The 19,708-nt window shown below is 35.6% G+C and overlaps 1 protein-coding gene across 4 annotated transcripts in view; it reads left to right on the forward strand.

Annotated features, from left to right (window-relative positions):
- LOC105728198 (contactin-4) overlaps positions 1-19,708 on the forward strand; it is a 973,166-nt gene that overhangs the window by 229,345 nt on the left and 724,113 nt on the right. For all 4 annotated transcript variants that reach the window (XM_064361938.1, XM_064361945.1, XM_064361939.1 and 1 more), the window contains exon 2: positions 16,227-16,282. The gene's annotated coding sequence lies outside the window, so the exon portion shown is untranslated. The remainder of the gene's footprint in view (positions 1-16,226; positions 16,283-19,708) is intronic.

Below are 19,708 nucleotides of genomic sequence, written 5' to 3' on the forward strand. Positions count from 1 at the left end.
TTTGAAAGCAGTGACTCAAGCAGATACTTCTATATCAATGTTCAGAGCAGCAGTATTTAAAATAGGCAAAAGATGGAAACAACCCACATGTCTATAAATGTGTGAATGGATAAACAAAACATGGTGTAAATGTACAATGCAATTTTATCCAACCTTAAAAAGGAGTGATATTCTGATACTTGCTACAACATGCATGGACCTTGAAAATACTAACTGACTGAAATAAGCCAGACACAAAAGGACAAATAATGATATCAAATATCACATATAAGTCACCCCAAGTAGTTAAATTCAGTGAGACGGAAGGCATAATAGTGGTTACCAGGGGCAAGGGACTTATTTTTTAATGGGTACAGATTTTCTGTTGGGGATCATGAAGACATGTTGGAAATGGGTAGTGGCAATGGTGACACAATCTTTTGAATGTACTCAATGCTACTGAATTGTACACTTATAAATGGCTAAAATGCAGACTTTACATTAGGTTAGCTTTCCACCGTAAAATGTATACTGAAATTTAGAAAGTGAACCAAAAGTTAGACCCTAAAATACTCAGCATCTAATTATCTGAAATATGCTATTAACAGTGTCTTTTTCTTTTATTGAGCAACTAGTTGATTTATTTAACATTCTAAGAGCTTTAAAATAGAGAAAAAGTTGCTGTCTCAGATTAGTGGATTTCACATTAATGGAATACTGGAGGATTACCGAAGTTCACTTTCCTGGAGGCTGTAGTTCATGTCTGGATGCTGTCATCTAGGCCCGAAATTGCCATCTCAGCTGCACAGAGCCTCAGCTTGATAAGCAAAGGTATTTTTCGTGCAAGAGCTGTCTTGCCTCTGGAGAGACTGATGTAGAGTGACTGTCAATAACAGCAACCATATACCTGAAGAATCAATCTCCTCCATTTTAATTTCATAGACATGCACCACTGGAACTATGATTATTACAGGATGAAGTCTCCTAAAGGAAAGTCAGCCAAGGTAACAAAATCAAGCCCCATTAGTCTGTCCCTGGAGCACAAACTCTAAATGGCAAGGGGAGGGAAAGTCAGACAGGAGAGAGCAAGTGATTGGAAATTGTAGAAAATGGGAGACCATTGTTATGTGCCATGGTCTCATGGAGATTCATGGAACCTGGTAAATTAAAGTGCACATCCTTCCCTTAAAGTGTCATTCTGCTTCAAGTTTACTTAACTGTATGTGTACAGACTTTTAGATGTCTCTTCTTCCATTGCTTGTAGCTCCTAGATTTAAACGATCACCTGTTCTTTTCAGTCAAGGTGGGGTGTGCCCCCAAACACATAACATGTTTTGAAACTAAACATATATCTACCATTAAATTAAGTTTCTTTGATGCTTTCTTTTTTCTTTGCAGAATTTGGTCAAAGCAGCTATTTCATTGCAACACTGACTTGAATAAACAAACACATACATGCTCATATAGCTACGTATATTCTTGTGTGAGCTACTTTAGTGCATTGACTCAAATAACTTTCAAGTATGAACAACACAATATTAATACAGACAATTTTGGGAGATAGTAAAGTTCAGTACTGGGGTCTATCATACTGCTTGTTTGTTTTAGAAATCTGTACTATGCATTGGCAATCCAGAGAGTGCTAGTGGAGAGAGGGCTAAGACAATGGTTCCCAACTAAGGTTATTTTCTAGAGAAGGGCTTCTCAACTTCAACACTGTTGACATTTTGGGCTAGATAAATCTTGTTTATGGTAAAATCGCCTGTTCTTTATAGGATGTTTAGCAGCACTCCTGGCCTCTACTGTTAGATGCCAGTAATATCTGTTCTCCACCAGCCATGACAATTAAAAATGTCTCCAGATATTATCCAGTGTCCTCTGGTGGGGAGGGCGCAAGAAGAGCGGTTTAGAGTATTGAATGAAATCCCAGGGGCAGGGTGTCGGGCTAACTCAAAGAGGCTTAGGGTTTTGAAGCAATGAGTGGTGAGAGAAGAGGAATGATAGAAAAAATAACTGAATAACATGTCTGTGGCATTTTTTCCATAATATTGCTTTTTGTAAGATACATGTACATGCTTACACTCATACTTTTGTTCTATATAATATATATGTATAACATTGTCAAAGTTATACCGTTGTCAGAGTTATACCTTTATCCTATATCCAGAAGCATAAGAAGGTAACTTAAAATCTGACTGTTTGACCTAGAAATGTGCTTTCTTTGGGTATTGTCAGGACTCTTGGTTTCAGTTTTAATTTGTATAATTAACAAATTCAGAGTTTGAACAATGCCTTCCTAGCCTGTTTCTCTTTGTACCTCAGACCTGTTTCCTCTATCTATAGCCTGGACAGGAGTAATTTGATGCTGAGAACCTTGAGCCTACCCCGAAAGTAAAGGAATTACCTTTCTCTATGTCCACAGATTAAAATGAGAAAAACATGCTTGGATTTGCTTGAGTCTTACATGTTCTTCTGACCCAGGCACTTTTCCAGGGTGGGTGGACAAGCTGGAATCATCTTATTTCTAACCAGCCCTAGCCCCCAACTTTCCAACCTTGCAAACAATTTTAGGGAATGCTCCCTCACCTCAAAATCAAATATGCTTTATTTAGTACTCTGAAGACAAAGTGAAGCTGCAATTTCTTTATGAAAATATTCCCCCAAATTTTTCATTCGCTTGTTTTGAGTGGGCTGTTCATCCTCTACTTTAAATGTACATTCTCTTATAGTAGTTCTCAAAGTCTATTCCAGGAAACCTGAAAAGGCAGTGGAAATTTTCAAATTGATGGTCAAATCAATGTTATTTTTATAGTAATTCTAAGAAGGTATTTGCCTTTGTCACTCTGTCTTTCACAAATGCACAGTGTTTTCTAGGGGCTGCATGATATTTGATATCACATAAGATTGAATGCAGAAGAAAATAGGAGAATCCATTTGTCTATGATTGAGCCAGACATTAAAGGGAGATTTATAAAAATGTAGAACATGCCATCTTCCTTATTATTTTTTGTTTGATGTAATATTTTCCCATTGAACATGTTATTTATGTTAACATGTAATAGACTTATTATTTTAAGAATTGAAAAGCATTTTTAGAAGTTTCCATTTAAATTTCTAATGTAGTAAATATCCATAAACATAATCCATTAAATAAAAGCTGTTTAGCATTCTCCTTAATTTTAGGAGTCCATTTTGTTTTTATGGTCTTACTTGAATATCTAAGTTTTCATCAAGTTCTTGCCACTATGGCTTTTGGAACTCCAAAATTTCCAGCTCGGTGAAAGCCACAGAATCTTTTTACCTCAAGCCATCCAGTGGATGTTTGCAATTAAAAATGTCCCCCCCTTTTTTTTTTTTTTTTTGACCAGGGTCCTAAAGAAGTAAATGTGTTTCGATGTCTCTTTGCTGTACAACAAAGAACTTACTAGTGGTCAGTACACACACTGGATTACAGGCAAGATAGTCATTTAAGGGTAGGGAAATGCAAGAACTTTTATTTTTATGTTTTATGTCATTTGAAATAATTGTGATATGTATTTTGTTATGTATATAATATCAGTAATACAGTACATTTCTATACTTTAGAAATACATATATCTAATTAGAAGTATATGCTTTCTTTTCTAATAGAAATATGCTATCAACAAAAGTGATACTTATCCTACAGTGTTTGAGCCTATTTTGGGGAAAATTATAACTTGATACAGAGTGAAAAGAATAAATATTTCTTTTAGGGGATGTGATGGTTAATTTATGGTTCAATTTGGGCAACAGAGTGCCCAAATATTTGATCAAATATTAGTCTGAGTATTTCTGTGAAGATGTTTCTGTATGAAATTAATATTTGAATTAGTAGATGGAATAAAGCAGGTTGCTTTCCCAAATGTGGGTGAGCCTCATGCAATCAGTTGAAGGCCTGAATAGAACAAAATAGAGACCTTCCCATAGTAAGAGAGAATTTCCCTTTCCCTCCTACCTTTGAACTGGGACATTGGGCCTCAGGCCTTTGAACATAGACTGGAAATACTCCATCAGCTCTCCTGGGCCTCCAACTTGCTGATTCTCCCTGCAGCTCTTGAAACTTGTCAGTCAGCCCCCAGAATTCTGTGAGCCAATTCCTTATAATAAATTTACAGACACACACACACACACACACACACACACACACAGAGTCTTATTGGTTCTATTTCTCTGGAGAACTCTGCTACAGGATATTAAGCAAACTATAAATGAAATATATTTTACCATAAAACTGAGCAATGATTTCTTTAACTTCTTCAGTCTGAGAACTCATTCATTCTGGTTACTGGGTGCCTTATAAGGAATGGGGAAATAGGTTTCACTTGGAGCAAGAATAGGAGTGGCTGCAACTGTTTTTGAATTAGTACTGTCTGTGAGGCCCTGGGCAGTAAAGGTATTAATATCTCCCTTTTACAAATGCAGAAATCAAAGCTAAGAAAGAATACTTTGCCCAGGGTCCTAAAGAAGTAAATGAGGTAGCTAGAATTTAAACCAGCCTTTTTCTAACTCTGAAGCCTATTCTCTTACTAGTTGACTATCCATAAAACAATTTCCTACCTATAAAACTTTCTTGTACTTGACTATCCATAAAACAACTTCTCACCTACAAAGACGTAGCTAGGAAAAATAATTTTCAAAGTGTTTTTAAGTGTAGCATTGCCTACTCTGGAGTTAAGTCACAACTAATTTATGGTAATTTGGGGAAATTTCATCAAGTTGATATAGAATTATAGACTCCTGGGAAAGAGAGAGAGAGAGAGAGAGAGAGAGAGAGAAAGAGAGAGAGAGAGAATGTGTATAAAGTGCTAAGTTTATTTTCAAAAAGGATAAAGTTATTTCCCACTGAGTAGGAAATGTTTGCATTCTTCATATACTTGTGCATGAATTTCCAAATTGATGGCTGTTTGCTTCATAATTAGGCGGGAAATCAATCCTGGAAGTTATTGTGTGTGTATGTAGCTCAATTCAGTAAAGTTGTAAAATATTTCTTTCATCCTCTTTATGCTGTTTAGTTTCCATCTCATTCCTCATGGTAATAGCAAAATAGTCTATAATAGTGTAAACACATACTGATCTTTAAGATTCATTTTATATTTGTTTTAGAGTTTTAGAGTTCAGGAGGCACTTGGCTTTTGCATCAGTAGATCAATCCCTCTTTAAGAAAGAAAACCAGGTCATGCCTTATATTTTATATATGTTTTACCTGTATTTCCCTTCAAAAATGTGTCATGGTATGCTTAGTCCTTCTCTTTAAAGAAAACCTTAATGTACATCACTTTAAGGAATATAAATAATGATATATATATATTTCTCTATATTTTATTTATATATAGGAAAATATATATATATATATATATTATATGGAAAAGGACACACATTCTTTAGTGCAGTGGTGAGAACTAGTGATCTTCCTCCAGATGCCAGAATAAATAGATGTTCCTAGCAAAAAGCAGGGGCCATATTTGGAACCTCCCCTATTCTGAGCTTCTAGATCTGATTACTCATGTAGAATCTTCCATTTCATATATAGATGGCAGTGCTTAGGACTCATTACCCCAAAATATGGTACCTTAGCATTTGAGGAAACAGCTGAAGCAGATCGTACAAACTAAGAAAATTCCCCTCACCCCTTCCCCACTGAAGTAGGTCATAAGACCTTGATACCTGAAGGATCCTGTCTTATACCCAAGAGAAAGCAATATCACAATGGTTGCCAAGAAGAATTTGAAGCAACAGAATTTTCTAAGTTCCTCCTGGTTTATTACTGATAGATCATACCCTTTTGTCTTCCAATCATACTTCTGAACAGCTCTTCATTAAAAATACACAGTTTTCCCTAGGTTTTCAATTATTCATTTCTGAATGATCTCACATTATGGAAAACTTACATTAAATTAATTGTATGCATTTCTCAATCTGTCTTTTATTGTAGGGGCTTTAGCCATGAACATTGCTATAAGATAGAAATCTTGTCTTTCTTACACTGATACAGTTGGCCCTCCATATCCTTGGGTTCTACACCTGCGGATTCAACCAAATGTGGATCAATAATGTTTGGAAAAAAGAAAATACAAAAATAAAAAAATAATAAAAATTTTAAAATACAGTATAAAATCTATTTACATGGCATTTACATTGTATTGGGTGTTATAAGTAATCTAGAGATTGTTTAAAGTATATTGGAGGGTGTGCGGGAGTCACATGTAAATACTACACCATTTTATATAAGGGATTCTAGCATTTGCAGGGTGTTCTGGAAAACATCTTCTGTGAATATCAAGATTGCTGCATACCATCTCTACTGTTGTCTATTTACATTTGCTGTAAATCTGCTGGGTTTTTTAATTAATTTTTGACATGAAGAAAGTTTAAACCCATATAAATAGAAGTAAAATTTTTCACAAATGGAAAATTATAAAATAAAAATTTTCACAAATGGAAAATTAACAAAAATAAATTTGCAAATATTTACATACGCATAACATAAATATACATCAATTTAAACTAAAATGTTTACAAAATAAAAATAATACTGTCTACCACAAGAAGTGCAATGACCATGTATTTAAAACTGTGATTTCTCCTATATCTCTATATTTCATGGTTGAAATTATAGTTTAGAGCTCTCACCATGTTTTCCACTACATACATATCACTTAATGTCAGTGGGCAAGTTTTCTGCCAAGAAGTGACAGTGAGCCTCTCAGGCCTCCAGACCATGTTTCCTTCACTCACAAGTGCCATTATGTCGCCCACTGCATAGTTATCCAGTGTATATAGTAGAAGTGCTCATTGAAGAAAGCCAGGTCATGCTTTCTATTTTACAGTTTGTTTTAGACATGTTGCTTTTCAAAAATACTTCACTGTGTAATTAGCCCTTCTGTCTTTTAAGCAAAGGAGTTGAGCACTCAAATGGCAATCACCAAGAATGAGGCCAACTACAGCTTAGGAGCACCAGGGCAGTGCAGAACAAAAACTCAAGTTGAGAAACCAGTGTTATCTGGGGAAAGTTACTTCAACTCACAGAACTTTGGTTATCATATCTATAAAATGAGATAATACATTCTGCCTTATCAAGTCATTTCTTTTTATTAAAAACACCCTTTGTACCAGGAAAAATTATAAGCACTTAATAAGCATTAATTTATGTAGTCCTCGTAACAGCCCTTATGAGGGTAAAGGAACAAACAAACATTCTTTCTCTTACACTCAACATGTCACACTTCTTTGACCAGATGTGTGGGTATTTTTCTGACACATCAATTTTCAGGTGTACAATTATGATTCCATTTAATTCCGATACTATCTACCTGGAGTTAGAGTCAGATCCTACATAAGAACTCAGTCCCTCATGAATGCTCCCTTCTTAAGATGCCAGTCCTAAATCGGGCCCCCCAGAACTTCTCGCCAATTGGGTAAAATTAGAGGTTCCCATGACCCCCTTCTTGGGTTCAATCATTTGCTCAAGTAGCTTACAGAACTCAGGAAAGTACTTTACTTACATTTACTGGTTTATAGTAAAGGGTATTATAAACAATACAGATGAATGGTCAGATTAAAAAAAATGCATAGGGAAAGGTATGTGCAAAGGAGCACAGGGCTTCCATCCCCAAGCACCTCCACATGTTCGGCAACATGGAAGCTCTCCAATCACAGTCCTTTTTGGTTTTTATGGAGACTGCATTACATAGGCATGATTGTTTAAATCATTGGCCAGTGGTGGTTGAGTCAACCTTCAGCCCCTCTTCCCTCCTTGGAGTTGGGAGTCAGATAAGCAGAACTCAATGTTTCCACCCTCTAATCACATGGTTTCTCACCTGGCAACTGGCTCCCATCCTGAGGCTATTTAGGAGTCTTGGGACACCAGTCATTAGCCTTCAAAAAGACAACCAACACTTTGGAGATTCCTGGGATTTTGGGAGCTATGTGTCAAGAAATGAAAACCAAATATTTATTTCTTATTCTAAAGCACAATATCATAGAGGAAAAGAGGGTCAGTATCTTCATTTTATAAAGGAGGCATTATAAAATGCACAGAGAATTTAAGTAATTTGTAGAAGTTCATTCAGCTAGAAAGTGAAGAGCTGGGTTTTGAAAACCCAGATTCAATACTCTATGCTGTATTTCTTCTTAAGGGTATATGAAATAATCCATGTGAAAATAGTTAGACTCTGGCATTCTATAGCTGTTTTCTGTGATCTGTACTCTACATTGTTGATTTTTGTTTTTTTTGTTTGTTTGTTTTGCTTTGCTTTACAGAAATATAGGTACTATTTTCCCCTAAGTTAATACTGAGATAAGGGGTAAGCACCTATAGGAAATATCAAATTATTAATGTCCAATATATTTTTATATCATGTCACATAATATGACACATTAAACAGTTGTGGAATGTCAAAAATTGGCATAATAGATGACTTGGGAATGTAGAGTGACAGGTTGTCAGTACAGCTGTGCCAGTTTTTTTGTGATAATGGTGAACTCTGCAAAATTTCATTTTCTGGTTTTGCAGATTGCCAGCACATTGACATTTCCTGTATGGTTTCCCAGTGGGAAGGATAGAACTTTATTTGGCCAAATCTGATAATTTTCCTTAATGGAAATGTAAGGGGCTAAAAACCTACACTTGGATATGGGCTTTAATTTTTTGAAGATAATTATTTTCCTTCTTTATTCCTGGGATATAGAGGCAGATGAGGTAGTTTTTCAGGCTACTGAATTGTAGAAGTAGGCACTTAGTGAATCAAGCCATTCAGATACTAGTTGAGTAAATGCTCAGAGTAAGTGTCTATGTTCAGGATAGGGTCCTGTACATCGTGGGGTGGTGTTTAACAGTTTTGCTGTCATCTGCCCATGAGATGACAGTAGCAAATCCCATCGGCCCTGATTATGACAGCCAAAAATGTGTTCAGACTTTGCCAACAAATTGCCTTTAGTTGATACCACCATTGATTTAGAACAATAGAATTTTTGGCTCTGTAGGGTAAATGCACCTGATAGTAATAACTTAAGCATACCCTGAGACTAACTCTGTATGGCAGATGCACCTGAATGTGTTCTCCAAGCTAAGGAACCTGGGAATGGTTAACAGGGAGAATCATTCCTTGTCAATGGGGAGCATCTGAGCCTCCAGAACTATTCATTGGAACGTGGGCGCCATACAGGGGCTCGAGGCCCCGTGTTTTGGGTTGAAGATTGCCAGGTGGAGATTGTTTGGAAAAGCGTGCGAAGTGAAAATGCTATATAAACGGCATGCCCTTTGCAAATGGTTGCAGTTTTTCTGCCCAGTCCTCTGCTGCTGGGCTGTGGAGTTATCTTGTCTAGCCCACGGCCACTCAGCTGTATGGAAGGCGGTTCTCCTGTCCAGCCCAACACCACTGGTCTTTCTCTAGGGTATGTAAGGCTCCAATAAAATCCCATGTCCTGTTTGCTGGTGCTAGGTTTCTTTTTCAGTTGCTTGAACCCAGTGCCATCCTCTTTGGAGTCGGTAGGGGTTCAGCGTGACAGGTTCTTTGTTGTAAATATTTGAGATTGATGATATCTTTGCACATATTTGAAAACTTTAGATTTGAGAATAGTAACTTATGCACTACAATGCCAACTACAGCTCCAGTAATATTACAGTATGATGGTTTTTAATTGTTCTCTGGACTAGCATTATCTTTTATAAATAAAGTCGAATCACATCACTGGCAGAATGTTTGAGATGTATTCTTGTCTCATTTTAAGGTTTATGTAAGTAATCCCTCCAAATAATGGTAATATTAATATCTGACAGATAAAGAGTCTTTTATATTTACAGAATGCTTTCAACTCAGTTTTTTCTTTAATTTCCCTGGTAACTCTGAGAAGAGTTTTTATTCACTCATTTGTTGATTAGAAACAGAGACTTGAGAAGAGCAACTTCTGTCTATTCTGAGTTAGGGAGATCAGAAAATACCACTTTTCTGAGTAATACTAGGTGAGAAGAGTTTTCTTGCTGATTAAAATCCTCAAGTAAAGCTCTTTTTCCTATCCTCGAGAGCAGTGTCAAAGGCTTATCTCTCTTTTATTCTCCCATTCTCCAAATTCTAATCCATGTACTGCACTTTCCTATGTTGATGTCACTGGTTGTTCGCTCAGGGACATCCTGTAGACTCGAATATTTGTCTCTATCCTCTCCAATGAGCTGTCCTAATTATGTTACATCAGGACAACTTGTGAAGCTCAGAATCTCAACTCTCTGGCCTTAAAACTGATGAGCAGCATAAGCCATTCCCATTGCTGTTCTCGATCCCCTCCCTGTCTTAACTAGAGTCATAGATCCCTAGGCTCTTAAGCGTCTTCCAGACCTGTTTATCTTGTAGTCAAGTCTTCAGAAGTTAGTCTTCCAGAATAAAGCTCTTCAAGCCAGATTCTTCAAGGTGATGGTGCCTGTGTCACCTTGATAGGAAACCTCCTACACTGTGTAGTGCTGTCATCTCAAGGAGAACCACTGTTCATTCGCTTAAATTGTCAGCTTTATGGTTCAGTGAAATAAATACACATTTTCCCTACAGTAATGACTTTTTTCTCACTTTGTGAGAGCTGTAGGGACCCTTGTTATCAAGAGATAATCATATTCTAGTGGTGCTACTTAATGTGCCCAATGAAAGCCCCAAGGATGTGATTATCACTTAATAACTCTAAAGCCTGTTATGTATCATCTTGTATTTTGTTTCTTTTGACTGTGTGGTGGGGAACCCATTTGTGATCTCTGTGATTGATATTATTCGTTGTGAAATGATAAAGGAATCAAATGACCATTTGTTTGCTTGTAGCTAGACAGCACAATTAGAAATACATCCCAATTCCCACTGAAGAATGCATTTAAATGTAATCTGTTGCTTACTATTAGTCTAATAACCCTAATGTTAATACGAAATTATATCAAGCAAAGCTGATGGAAATTCTGAAAATAAACATGGATAATTTAATGTCTACATGACCTTTACCTCTCACAGAAAGTTCAGGTTGAGTTTTAACTACTTGCGAAGGAAGTAGACACCCATGAGGAATACCTGCTGATTCTGTGATGGAAAACGCCATCAATAAGTTAAGCAAAATAGGAGAGCTGTAAGGAAAAGCCTATTAAATACAATGGCTTTTTAGAATATGGACAGTTGCGAAATGGTAACTCTTACCTCTCACTTGATGCTATCCTTTGATGTTCCAATAATGTTAATAACAGATATCATTAATTCAACACCTGCTATAGACTGGATTGTTTTTGTATCATTTTATCTTTTACTGCCCAGGATGGAGTGCAGTGGCACGATCTGAGCTTACTGCAACCTCCACCTCCCAGGTTCAAGTGATTCTCCTGCCTCCACCTCTCAAGTAGCTGGAATTACAGGTGTGGGCCACCACATCTAGCTATTTTTGGTAGTTTTAGTAGAGATGGGGTTTCACCGTGTTGGCCAGGCTGATCTTGAACTTCTGACCTCAAGTGATATGCCTCCCTTGGCCTCGTAAAGTGCTGGGATTACAGGTGTGAGCCAAGGCACCTGGCCCATTTTATCTTGAGAAGAACATTTCGAGGTAGATAATTTGGGTCCTGTTTTACAGATGATAAAAACAGACTATAAGAAGTTATATAACGTGATTGAGTTCATGCAGCAAATAAGTGGTAAAGCTTAGACTCAAATATGACTTTAGAACTTGTATTTTATCCACTGATAATTTAAAGGCATAATGTGCAGAGTGACTAAACACAATTATAGGAGACTTGTAATCAATGGTAACCATATACATATTTATTGTTAGGCAAATCCAGGTCTGACTCTAATGGACAAAGAAAAGGGACCACTCTTTCGTCCCTCCTAATATTGCATGCTATATCTGTGAGAACTGAAAGCTTTAGAGATGCTGCATCTGAGTTTTGAACACGTTCATTAGAATTATCTTCATACTCTTAGCTGTCGTTTGGGAAGGGTTGTTTTGTTCTTAATAAGTAACTGACACACCTTTTGGTTTTGAGGTATTCAGAAAGGGTCTAGATCAGGACAGTTTGTTCCCTAGGGTAAAATCATCCTTTCTGACATAGGCCTTGACAGCTGCTGCATCTTCCTATTTGCTGTTAGCTAAGAAGCTCTGCAGTCATTCATGGATTTCTAATTCCTTTGCTGTAAAATTACAAGTGCATTTATACTGACAACAGCTGATTTCTTCAAAGATTGAACCCAATTTTTCTGGGCAGAGAGAGATTTGTCTGTTTATTTATTTGGTCTTGTATTCCTGCCTATTCTCACATGTGAGTTTTTTTTTTGTGGTTTATAATAAACAAAATTTAGGATAGCAGATACAAGTTATGAATGTGAACATGGAAAGTTTAGCGAATTTTCCATGATTTAAAAAATAATTACAATGATAGCTAACATTTATTTTCTGCATATCATGAACTGGGCACTCTTCTCATGGATTACCTCAGTCTCCCCTCACAACAACAGCTAAAGGTGGGAATACAATTATTAGGCTCATTTTATGCAAAAGGAAGCTGAGCTTAAAGAAGGTGGGCAAAATGAAAGGCCTTTCCTTGTGTTCACCTCCTGGGAGAGACTATTAGCCAATCAAGTGCAATAGATAAAGTTTCTTTTCCATGTAAGGCAGTGCAAAAGTGGCCAAGAAAAAATCCTTTGAGTTACTTTTTTAACCTTCTTTCAAGGTATGAAATTGCCTAGCTGTCTACTTGATTCATCTCTGTTCATGCTGGCTAATCTGAAATGGGAAGTTTTAACTATATCTACGTTTTCCCCTAACAAGAATGTGGCTACTCAACATTTTTCCAGTGAGGTATGAATAAATTCCTGCTTATAAAATCAGCAACTTCGCAACATCAGCTGAGGCATCATTATATATTTCCTTTTAAGATCCATTATGAACATCCACTATGGAAGTGGAACTTATTTTGGTATAACCCTTAGTTTATAATAACTTAGATTGTAAGTTGGATGCATTTACTCATTGAGCATACATTTAAGGAGCACCTGTTTTAGACCAGGTTATACTAGCCTCTACACCTTCAAACTGAAAAATAAGACAACACGGGTACATACTTTTCCACAGTAAAAGGTATGTGTGTTTTGGGGTGAGTGAAACAGTGATAAACATTTTGTGATGAGTGTTATGCTAAAAATATGTACTGAATGTAACTGGAGCACAAGATCCATTATGGTCCTGAAAGGTTATGGTTTTGTTAAAAGGATTATTTCAAAAATCTCTTACTGTCTTACATATATTTTGATGATGTTTGTTGTTTATTTGGGTGGGGGATGTGGCAGAGTAGTAGTTTTATTTTGACAGCAAACCCCACGAGGTCAGAAACCTTGGTCTGTTTCTTTTCTCCTAGTAAATACTTTCTGAATAAAAAAAAAATTACTATCAATATAAAAGCAATTTGTCTATGATAGTAAAAGGACTGTTGATTATGATTCATATTCATGAACCAGGAATTTTTATATATGGAAGTTTCCTTGCAAATGTGTAGGTTGTTAGCATAGCAGGGTGGTTTTTAACTTATTTCTATTAATTGCTCACATATTTGTCTCCCTCATTTCTACAGATACAAAGCTGGGACTTTGTATTCACAGAAAACTTAGCTTAGGTGGGCTTATAATTTCTTAGCCAGTAGCCATTCAGTTGTGATATTCAGAAACTTAAAGTAACTCATATAATAAGGGTTGTTGAAACTATATTCCAGGCAAGATGATAGCCATTTAAGCACAAACAACTAGGTTAGGTTTTACCTAAAACCTAACCTCATGGGGACTTGACTTAGAAAGTCAGGAAATGTGGCTGCCCCTCTACCTTTTACCCTCTTTTCAATTCTTCATTTCTCATGTGGATCAGGAGTAAGGGTATATGTAATCTTAACTCTAGTTTTCTCTGAAAGTCTTATTTTTCTGGTTCTCTTAAGACTGGCTTCTTTAACAATAATTCCAACTTTACATGGGTCAAACTCTCAAGTGTTGCAATTCAAAATCTCTAAGAGAGAATCTTGACTTAATATGGGTCAAATGTAATTGATAGTTCAATAGTTGTAGCCTATTTGGTTGAACTAGAACATAGGGCTAGTCTTTTCAGGAGCAACAGGTGGGATGCATTCTTTACGAAGGCGATGTTGTTTCAGAGGCCTTCTTGGGGTCATTCTCATATACTTTCCATCCTGCTTTCTATTCTCTTTGGCATTGCTCTGCTTCATGGTAGCTAACTAACCTGATAAATGCATTCATGATATGTTAGCTCACTCTACAGATAAGTTCTTTTGGCCAGGATTCCCTCTGGAAGCAATTACAAAAATCAAAGGGGTAAATTTAATAATGTTTTCTATAATGAGCAACTATTTGGGAGCATATGTTTTCTTCAGGTGCTGATACTGCTTTTTGTGTGTACAGTCACCATTCATGACTGTATGAGTCATGAATATCCATGATGTATGAGTCTCTTGCCAATGTTACTACTAGTAGTGGACATTATATCTAGTGGCTAGACTGAATACCTAGCCTGCATTATGTAACTTAATTATCAATTTGAGGATTGAAATAATTCTTTGAGGATGAATACTGTTATTATCCCCACTTTAGAAGTAGAATGGAAGATTATATCATTTAAAGAATTGCACAAGACCACATGATTAGAAAATAGTTGAACCAATATCACATCCCAAGAAATTTATCCTAGAGCTTATGCTCTCAAAAGGAACATAATTATTTTAATGAATAAAATTATAACTTCAGTTTGCATTTCCAGTATTATTCCACTGGATAGGGTAAATTTAATCTCCACCTTCTTTCTGTGAAGAGGAAAAAATATATATATGACAAATTTTTACTAATACTTTAAAAAAAAGCAAAAACTTCGACCAATGTCTATAGTATTATTACTATTTTAATTGTTGCTGATAGGTAGACTGGAGTTGGAAATGGTGCCAATGACTGTAAATAGAACTTTAGTTTCACATTAGTTGCTGTCCTTAATGTAAGAAAGATAGGTGTTTAGATACATACTAAACTTCTATAGCCAGCTCATGTTTATACAGCTGGTAACTGACCATATTAAAATCAAACAAATGATGATGTATTTGTAATTCAGAGTTAATGTGAATATGTGTAATTTTTCATAATCCATGGGAAACATTTTCTTAGATGTGTCATCATTTATGAAATTTTATTTATGTTTTGGGGGTAAATGAGAAAGATCAGGGATAATTTTATATTTTGAAATATATTAACAATATGAAGAATACCTGTTTAGTCTTTACCTTCTGTTTGTTATTGATATCCTGAGAGTAAAGGTAGTTAGGTATTTAATACAGAGATGAATTATTTTGCAATTCAACCAGAGAAGGCATACACTTAAGAAAAGAAGATATATTTATGGCTAATCAAGAAAATATAACATTTTTATTACAACCAATTATGTTATATTTAAGAATAAGTCAGAGTAGAATTGTATGATTAAATATATTTCTGATTAGTCTATATTACATATCTACATAAAATTGTATTTTCAGTTATTAAAATTACAAGACAGTTATTTTACACAGAAGTGATCTACAGCGGAAACTTGGTTAGAGGATACCCATATGAATGAACATGAAACTATAAATATATATACCTTCATTCTAGATAAAATTAAGTGTGTGTGTATATATATACCTAGGGAAAATAAAGTTGGTTCTTCAGGGAAAAATATTCTGAAGCAAAAATTATTTCACAATTTAAGTTGGTAGCTTTAAGAGAATATACAATTTATGTGAAGAGTGTTTGTTTTTGTTTGGGACCCTCATTTTATGTATTCACATACCTAACAAAAATGATAAGACGTCTGTTTACTGCTCCATTTTTATTTAAAATTGCTTTTAATGTACCCTTTTAAGAAATTGTCTCTTTTATTGAATCTGAATGCCATAAAATATCATAGGCTTCTAGAGCCATCATACTAATAAGGGAAAGAGTGGTGATGGTGATGACCTTGTCAAAAGTCACTCAGCTCATGGGAGGCAAGGCAGAGAGTGGATCCTAGATCCTAATCTATACAATTCTATTAAGCTGGAAATCCACACCAAATGTGCTTAATTTTCAATTTCTTCTAATCCAATCTAATTTAATTTTAGAAGGGGAAGACAACAATTAAGCAACAGCTACATATAAACATATCTATACTTGAAAAAATGTATTTATTTGTGTATTTTTCTCTTTTTATTCTAGGAATCATTGACATAGAGTAACTCCACAGCATGTGGCTTCAAGAGCTACCCTAAAAGGTAAGCTTCCCACAAGGGAAGATTTTCCTTATGTGTAGTTCACCTTGATTAGCATCCTTAGTTTCTATGGAAACACTGAAAGCCTTCCCTTACAGACTGATGGCATGAGATTGTTTTTGATGTTTTTATGAATGTTGAAATTAATGAAGGTAGTGAAGTTATATAAATTAAAGCCTGAAACTAAGAAACAGAGACTATTTCCATTTCTCTCTGGAGAAGATAGTCGAGGTAGGTTTCCTGTAGTTCAAATTAATTTGATAATTCAAAAATTTTAGAATTTGTAATTACAGAAACTGTATTGGGAATAAAGTAAAGGTTGTTGTACTCTTGCCAAATGGTTTTATAGGAGAGGATGTTTTAGCAGTCAAACCAACATGAATATTAAATTAACAAAGTCCTATAAATATTCAGGTCTTAAAGTTGAAGCTTTTGAAGTGATAAAACATGAGAAATGTAACTCACAGTCTACAATGTATGTGATTTTTTTTCTTAATAAAATATATAGAGAGATCTAAAACAGTAAAATAGTTATGTTTTACTTTCCTGATGCTGATCTAATAAAGTAAGTGAGTGGCTTAAAAGAATGGAAATTTATTCTGTCACGGTTCTGGAATCTACAAATTTCAAATGTAACTGTTAGCAGGAACAGGCTCTCTTTGAAGGCTCTCAAGGAGGAATCTTTCTATGCTTCTTGTAGCTTCTGGTGGTTGCTGGCAATTTTTGTTGTTCCTTGGCTTTTAGAGGCATCACTCAAATCTCTACCTCTGTCTTGATGAGCCCATCTCCCCTGTGGGTGTCCAAATATCCCTCTTCTTAGGAAGACAATGGTCATTGAATTAGGGCCCATGCTAATCCAATATTACCACATCTTAACCTGATTTTTATCTGTAAAGATCCTTTTTAAAAATAAAGTCACATTCACAGATTTTGAAGATTAGAGTTTAAACATATTATTTGGGGGCATCTAATTCACTCATAACAGCATCTATTCCTTAAAAGGGAGTCTAGTGACATTAAAGCTAATTATTGTTAATAAGGTGTTTATGAGAAAAAAAATCATAACATGGGGTAGAGGAAGGTCTCATTGCATTGGTATACATAAAATGCTGTTTTAATACTATAATAATTACGTCTTGATAGCCAACTTTTCTCCCAAGCAAGGTAAAAATTAAATATTCAGTTATTCAGTAGAGGGTTTGATAACATTGGGTAAAATATGAGTGTATGATTCTGATTCTAAGATTTTTAACACTCTCAATTAAAAAAAATAGTAAGCTTGAAAACAGTGAGACCATGTCTCGATGAATAATAGAAAAATTTAGCCATATATGGTGGTACAGGCCTGTAGTCTCACTACTGGGGAGGCTGAAGTGAGAGGATCGCTTGGGCCTGGGTGGTCAAGGCTGCACTGAGCTGTTATTGCACCACTGCACTGTAGCCTGGGTGACACAGCAAGACTTTCAAGACTTTGTCATAAATATATATATATATATGTGAATATATATACATATATACACGTATATACATATATGTGTATATATACATATATATAATATAATTATATATATATTACATGTAAATATAAATGTATATATTTAAATAATATATACACATATATTCAGAAACTTATTTCACTTGATTCCTTAGGTCTTTTTCATGACCTAAGCTTGAGTAAGGTATTTTTTAACCAGCTAGTTATTGTTCTATAACAAACCACCCCAAAACTCAGTGGCTAAAAATAATAACTGTTTATTATTTCCTATGAGTCTATGGGATTGGCTGTTTGGGTCTCCTTATCTGGAACAGACTCTGTGGTATTGACTGTGTATGCTTCTGGGTCTCAGCACAGCTCCCAGGTCAGTGCAAGCTACTCCATGAGGTCCCTCTCCTCCAGCAGGAATAGGCCTTCTCAAGGTGGCAACGTTAGTCCAAGATATTCTGAGTGTCCTCTAGCTTGCCATTAACTTCTTTTCTGTTTTCACTTCCTTCATCTACCTACAATCCATCCCACACAATGAAGTAGGAGTGATCTTCCTAAATCACTTCCTAAGTCTAATTGGATTCCCACTACCACCAATATATCTTTTATTCCCTGTTTTCCTTGGGTTAATTCTCAGCCTTTAAACCTGGTTTTAGAAAGTTCTGCATTATTTGGCCCTTGCTTAACCTTGCTACTTTTGTTTCTTTCCCCTACCCCACTTTCTCAAATAGATTCTGCCAACCTGAAATTCTTTAAATTGTTTAGATGTGCTGTATTTTCCCTTGCTTTTACTTATTGTTCCTTCTTGGAATATTCCCTTTCTTTCCATCTTTGATCAACTCTTTTTATTCCAGTTGAAATTTCATTTCTTTTAGGAAGACTTCCCTGGTTTCTTTTATTCTATCCATTCATATCTTTGTGTAGCTGAAGATACTGAACTCAAATGCCTATTAGGGTTAGATTTCCCTCTTGTACCAACACTAGTGTAAACACTATGATAATCACACTGTCTTGTAATTGCTAGCTTAATTATCTTAGCCTCCCACTGTGGACATTTGAAGCCAGGGATTGCACCTTCTTGTTCTAAGCTATTCTAAGAATCTGACAGTTCAAGAACCTAGCAGTACATACACAAAGGATGTTTTCCATAACTATCCGTGGAAAGAATGAAAGATTAAATGACATCTTCCCTATTCTAATCCTTCTGTCTTAAAATTTAAGTTGTTGAACCTTTCCAGAAATTAGTCTGAAAGGCAGGAGGTAGGTTCCCTATTCTAATTCTTCTGTCTTAAAATTTAAGTTGTTGAATCTTTCCAGAAATGGGCTGAAAGGCAGGAGGTAGGTTCCCTCACATTTTGATGATACCCCTTGGGCTCTACTCAAAGAGGTCCCAGGGATCCTCTGGTGCTGCCCTGGCCTTTCTTTCTCTACCATAGATTATAGAAGTTGTAGTCTGTGAGACAAAATATCCCCAGAACAGTTACTTTGGTTTACATATTTGCTCTTTTCAAAAAGAAAAATAATTTCAAAAAGAAAAACAAAGTTTAACTTGTTGCCAGCACTTAAAAATACAGAGATTTTACATAAAATGATTTTTTAAATACTCTTAAAAGAAATCATAACTTTCTATCTTGGATGTGCATTTCCAGAGAACAAAGAAGGCTTAACTGAACAGAAGCAGCCTTCCCATGCCCTCTCCAGTTCATCACACCATGCCATTTGCTGTTTATCTAGCCCCAGTAGGCACTTGAGTTCAATATCCTTAGCTATCCAAAGATACATGGATTGATATAACGTGGAGGCTTAGCTTTGCTTCTAAATGTCTGAACAAAGAACTTTCAGTGGTTGAATTGGTTAGTTAGTTGTTCTTGTTATATATCCATCAACTAAGTGAAAATAATTTCAGCTTTATTTTCAAAGCTCTGTACTTGAATTCCTGCAACTAA

This window comes from Aotus nancymaae, unplaced genomic scaffold, assembly GCF_030222135.1.
Source record: "Aotus nancymaae isolate 86718 unplaced genomic scaffold, 86718_ANA_hifiasm-v0.15.2.pri h1tg000046l, whole genome shotgun sequence".
NCBI lineage: Eukaryota > Metazoa > Chordata > Mammalia > Primates > Aotidae > Aotus > Aotus nancymaae.